This window comes from Sinocyclocheilus grahami, unplaced genomic scaffold, assembly GCF_001515645.1.
Source record: "Sinocyclocheilus grahami isolate Dianchi unplaced genomic scaffold, SAMN03320097.WGS_v1.1 scaffold464.1, whole genome shotgun sequence".
Classification (NCBI taxonomy): domain Eukaryota; kingdom Metazoa; phylum Chordata; class Actinopteri; order Cypriniformes; family Cyprinidae; genus Sinocyclocheilus; species Sinocyclocheilus grahami.
The window spans coordinates 380,304-386,682 of record NW_015505643.1 but is presented as its reverse complement, the minus strand read 5'-3'; positions in this window follow the sequence as shown (position 1 = coordinate 386,682).

Below are 6,379 nucleotides of genomic sequence, written 5' to 3'. Positions count from 1 at the left end.
ATATATTTTTTTTGGATGGTGCTGTTCAATTTGGTGTTTGGTGTAATAGATGAAATTTGGGAAGGGGTTCGATTTTAGATAATTGGAATTGCAAGAGCTACAAAAAGCAAAAGCACAGTGTGTCAAGGCTACGGACTCTCTAATTTCCATGCCATTGTTTTAACTCCATGCCATTTTGACATCTGTGAATGTTAGTTATGCATGGGTCAAAACTGTTTTTGTCTTTACAAATGTTTTTTTTTTTTACTATATTGTTTTACTTTACTAACCTGTTACATATGTGTCGTTTTATTTGCACAATTAACCAAAGGTAACCTGTTGTGTGGGATTTTAGCTGGGATGGAGGGAAAAGTTTCCATTAAGTAAAGAAGGAAGAACCTGTGAAAAGGGCTTGTATAGTCCTAGCAGCAGATAATAACCATATTCAATGTACAAAGCAATAAATATAAGGTAACAGTTACTTAGCAGTCACTCATTCAAAAATATGTAACACATTAGCACATTTAACTGTAATCATTTTGGTTTAAGTGTTTTTGTGATGACAATTTAAAAAAAAAGAGAAAAGATTAAACAACTACTTACTGTTAAAATAGAAAAAAATATATATTTAGATTTAGCAAGAGTCCAGTGCAGCTCTCTTTACTGTGAAGAGTTTATGCGCTGGACCCACTCACCAGAAGAGAATGATCCTTAAGTGCCGCCTGCAGCTGGTTCCTGTGTGAAACTCTTACTGGGGTCATCAGCTCCGCAGGCGGCCGCACCTCTGTAGTCGTCCTGTATGGTTGCCAGTGGTTGCTTTTTGAGAGTATGTTATTGTCGGGTATCCTTTACGTTAATCCTCTCTTTTTGTCCTTCCCCTTTGTTTCTGGTCTGTGTTTTGTCTGTGGCTAGAGAAGCGCTCCCTTGTCTCACTCTTTCCTCCTTGCATTTTCCCACTACTGTTGCAATATTCAGTGACACAAGGATCGTGTGTAAAGGTATGCAGTAATTTGCCTGATGATGTTGAGGTACCTTATTCTTGTTTTCTGCTTAAGAGTGAAGTGTGAATATATGGCTTCCTATGCTGTGTTACTGTAAATGGAGAGGTATGTTGATGTGAAATTGAAATGCTCTATATAGCCTTTTTTATAAAAAATTATAACAACATTTATTTGTCTGTGTTTTTTTACTGTGATTCCATTAAGCTTTGCAGGCCAAAGACACCCTGCTTAAAATTGTGTCAAATTTGCTGCCAGTATTGTAATCAATGTTGGTTTCTGATTAGTCTTCAAGCACACAAAGGACTTTGTCAGGCTGCTGCATGTTTGTAAATCATATCTTAAGTTTTTAGCCCCGGCATTGGTTATGCATCACCCATATAGCATCTCTGTGCCCGGTCCTTGCTCTAGTAAAATCAATATAAGGGTCCCTGGAGATCAGCAAAACCTATTGACCGCACAAACGTCCTAATGGAGGCAGGAAAGAGGGGCTGCACTTAGAAGCTCTTTAGAGGATGTGTTCAGACTCGTCTCTCGTGCAGGGAACCTACTACCCTCCTAAATACAAACCTGCCCTCCTGCTGTTGTTTATCGTTAACAAACAAATAAAAACATTAATGTTTTTAACTATTAATGAATTAACTAACATGAACAAACAATGAACAATACAATTATTACAGTATTTTTTCATCTTTGTTAATGAAAATACAGTTGTTCATTGTTTCACAGTGCATTAACTAATGTTAACAAACACAACTTTTGATGCATTAGTAAATGTTGAAGTTAACATTAACTAAAGATTAATAAATGCTGTAGAAGTATTGTTCATGCTTAGTTCATGTTAACTAAAGTAGTTAACCAATGAACCTTATTGTAAAGTGTTACCGTCTCTTCAAACATTTGATCTTTATGTCTGACAAATATTGTCTAAAATAGGGTTAGGCCTGTTGTTTGTGTCTGTGCCTGTTCTTTCAAATAGACAGACAAAAAACAGTCCTCACACAAAATAGTGCTGCAGATTCAGACAGCACCGCATCCCTGCAGAACACACAGTAAGAGAGGTGCAAATGAGACACTCACCTGCCAGAAACTGGCAGACACTGGCTTCACTAGCTTTAGAGGTTGTGACCTTGGCAGTATTTTTGCCTTGGTGTAGGACATCTATCTATCTATCTATCTATCTATCTATCTATCTATCTTGTTTATCGTTAACAAACAAATAAAAACATTAATGTTTTTAACTATTAATGAATTAACTAACATGAACAAACAATGAACAATACAATTATTACAGTATTTTTTCATCTTTGTTAATGAAAATACAGTTGTTCATTGTTTCACAGTGCATTAACTAATGTTAACAAACACAACTTTTGATGCATTAGTAAATGTTGAAGTTAACATTAACTAAAGATTAATAAATGCTGTAGAAGTATTGTTCATGCTTAGTTCATGTTAACTAAAGTAGTTAACCAATGAACCTTATTGTAAAGTGTTACCGTCTCTTCAAACATTTGATCTTTATGTCTGACAAATATTGTCTAAAATAGGGTTAGGCCTGTTGTTTGTGTCTGTGCCTGTTCTTTCAAATAGACAGACAAAAAACAGTCCTCACACAAAATAGTGCTGCAGATTCAGACAGCACCGCATCCCTGCAGAACACACAGTAAGAGAGGTGCAAATGAGACACTCACCTGCCAGAGACTGGCAGACACTGGCTTCACTAGCTTTAGAGGTTGTGACCTTGGCAGTATTTTTGCCTTGGTGTAGGACATCTATCTATCTATCTATCTCTAATGGTCAGATGACACAAACATCCTCCACAACTTGGAACACAGCCGAGTGGCCCTGTGGATTCAGTAGGGCAGTCAAAGTCAAGCTCCTGTCCCGCCGGAGGGAACGGTCACAGTCTGGACGATGTCCAGCTTTGGCCTTTCTCTCTGTTACAATGTGTAAGTCAGTTACTAATTGGATAACCTTTCTTTCAGCGGCTGATTTACAATATCAGATTGACTGAAGAAACATGTTCACACTCGGGTGAACGTAATTGAAAGCTTGTCAATTGAGTGTGGACGTGTAATTGCTCTAAGCAAGGTTTTGCCTAAATACCACAAAGATGTGCAGGTTACTATTTTTACAGAAATGCTGATTTAAAACACACCACCATGATAACCAAGAATACCACAAATAGAACCACAAAGGAAGAGTAACAGCAGTTTTAATAGTTAGATAAATAACTTAATAGTAATAGCAACGTTTTAAATAATAATAACCATTAACTTCTAGAATAATGAAATCATTTTAAAATTTAGACTTCTTCTTGACAACTTGGTTAGCGGCTTCCATGTTGAGCTATTGCTTTTGCTAATTAGACAACCACAATGAGCCTGTCACTTGTGACCCTATTACGTGTGTTTACTCTGGTTCTGTCAGCCGTAACCGTCATGGATGTCCAGCACAGATTGCAGTCCACACCCTCCTCACTTGGTGCTCATTCAAGCTTCTCAGTTATACCCGTCTAATGTCACACTGAGAAGAAAGATAAGAGAGCACACAGACTGTACTGGCATAATAGCAATCTTTCTATTAGGACTTTTAAATAATTATTTCGAAGCATCATTGTAAGCCTGTGTGTTTTTTGCTCATGTATGTGTTTTTGTTGGTGGGTGGAGGCACTTGTGCATGGAGGCGTTTGGGGCAGGTGTTGCAGTGGTCTCTTGGGGCGTGGAGGGGTGGTGTAGTGAGACTGAAATCACTCTTTGATGACAGGGGCCTGCATGAGGGCCCTGAAGGCTCGCATCAACCCATAAATATCTCCTGATCCCCTCATGGACAGGGGCAGGCGACTGGTTGACGTATCCAGTGTTTCGTTCTCCGTTGGGAGAAGGAGGGAGAGGTGAGGGTGGATGTCTATGTAATCCATCTCATGTGTGAGAGGGAAAAACAGTGAATGAATGAGCTCTCATATTAAAACCGAATAAGACCCTTCCCCCACTGGCCCAGCTCTCAGTATCCTCATCAATTATTCCACATTGTCATTAAATTCTTGTCTATTCCAACAGCGGAGCATATAAGCGATTGGAAAGGAATTTTATGTAGCTGTTGTTTAAGTTTAAGTGGCGAGTGATATGTGATGTTTATCACTACTTCAATCCCTAAAGACAAGTGAAACTGTCTCAACGTCTCATACTCACTTCCTGTAATCAAAATTCACGTCTTGTTTCAGGTGCTGGAAGAGGAAATCGTGTGGGTGGGGAAAAATCTTGCTTGTGATACAGGAAGGGCAAGCCATTACAGCTGCTGAAGGAATGTATATATTCTGCTGTGACAGAATTTAACAGATACATCTCTTCATTTCTGTTACAGATTTTTTTTTTCATTTTAATCCACTATTTTTCTTCATCAATTTTTATGCATTTAAATTCATCTTCAACAGTAGAAGTACTTCAACAGTAAAAGCATAACCTAAGATTATGAATGATCCTGTTTCTATTCACTGCAGTCTGCACAGTACATAAATTAGGGATATTAATATATATATACTCTGGCCAATAATGATGAAACAATAAATATTTTCCATTATGGCTGATAGTTGATAAGCAGTCATTATTGATATTTTATTAATCATATTATTTTATTATTAAAATCAATTGTTTTAAATGCTACACGTTAATTTAAGCATCAAAATATTAGAATCCAGAGTTTAAAAAATAATATTAATTCATTAAAGGCATTTGTCAATGTTATTAAATTATTAGACTTTTTAAATATTAATTTAAGTGATTATTAGATTGATTTTAAGTGAGTTCCAGATGATTAAAACGCAAATTTACAGTAATCTAAATATATAAACATATGAAATATGAATTTATGAAATGGGCATGCACAATTAAATATTAGCCAAATACTAAAATAAACAAACAGACTTTTAACCCTAACTCTAATATGGGCTGTTAATTGATGTGGTACATTTTGCATTTATACATAATATGCAGTGGTGCTCCTCACCATCATCTGAATGTCAGACTGAGTGACACAGAGGAGAGAGTGACTGAGGGACTCAGGGGAGAAACCTGACCTTTAAGCAGAGCTGGCTACCAGTCCACAATGAGACGTGTGTCCCACAGAGGGGCAAGACACATCTAGTGGAGACAGTACATAGGAAATGGGCATTATGTTGTGCAAATCTGTAATCTTTCATGCAACACTGTACACCTCAAGCATGTTTTCAAACGGTTGTAAAGTTCTTAATGTTTGAAAGCACCATAAAACTGCAGATGCAAAACAAATGTGACCCTGGACCACAAAACCAGTCATAAGGGTAAATTTATCGAAATTGAGATTTATACATCATCTGAAAGCTGAATAAATAAGCTTTCCATTGATGTATGGTTTGTTAGGATAGGACAATATTTAGATACAACTATTTGAAAATCTGGAATCTGAGGGTGCAAAAAACATAAATATTGAGAAAATCGCCTTTAAAGTTGTCCAAATGAAGTTCTTAGCCATGCATATTACTAATCAAAAATGAAGTTTTAATATATTTGCAGTAGGAAATTTACAGAATATCTTCATGGAACATGATCTTTACTTAATATCCTAATGATTTTTGGCATAAAATAAAAAAATCAATAATTTTGACCCATACAATGTATTTTGGCTATTGCTACAAATATACCCCAGCGACTTAAGACTAGTTTTGTGGTCCAGAGTCACAAATGTTTTACTTGTTTCCATACTAGAGCAAATATTCAGATATTTTTTAGTTGCAGTCATAACAAGAGAACTTTTTCTTGCTTAAAAGACAGAATTGCAAAAATGAATGACAGTGAGAGAATTAGAAATCAATTAGAGGAGTCATTCTTTGTGCGTGGTGGTGGGTATGAGTGTGTGTGTGTGTGCGTGTGTGTCAATGCTGCCAGACTGAGCTTTATTTACTCAGCTCTCACAATACCCCTTCACCAGATGGGAACCAACAGAGTGAGGGGGGAAAGAGGGAGGAAAAGAGACACAGAGAGAGAGAGGAAACCGAGGGAAAGAGAGAAGTGGGAGATGTGTGCCCCATGCTCACAGCCATGAGGACTCCTTTGTTCCCCGTCAGACCCCTATTGCAGCATGACAGGGGGACACAGGCTGGCTGTAAAATCTCATTAAAAGAGAGAGAGAGAGAGACAGGCCTCAAGAGGGCTTGAGATCCCATTAAGACGTCGACATACAGACTTCAGCCATACAGCGGCAAGGACTCCTGTCAACATGCATGTACAGAAACATCAGTGAAAAAAGCTAGATTTTTTATCAAGAACAAAACACAGAAAAACTGAAAATGGTCTCCAAGAGAGAGCAGATCATTCTGAAAGGATGAATAAAAAATAAATAAAACAATCAAATGTATATGTGTG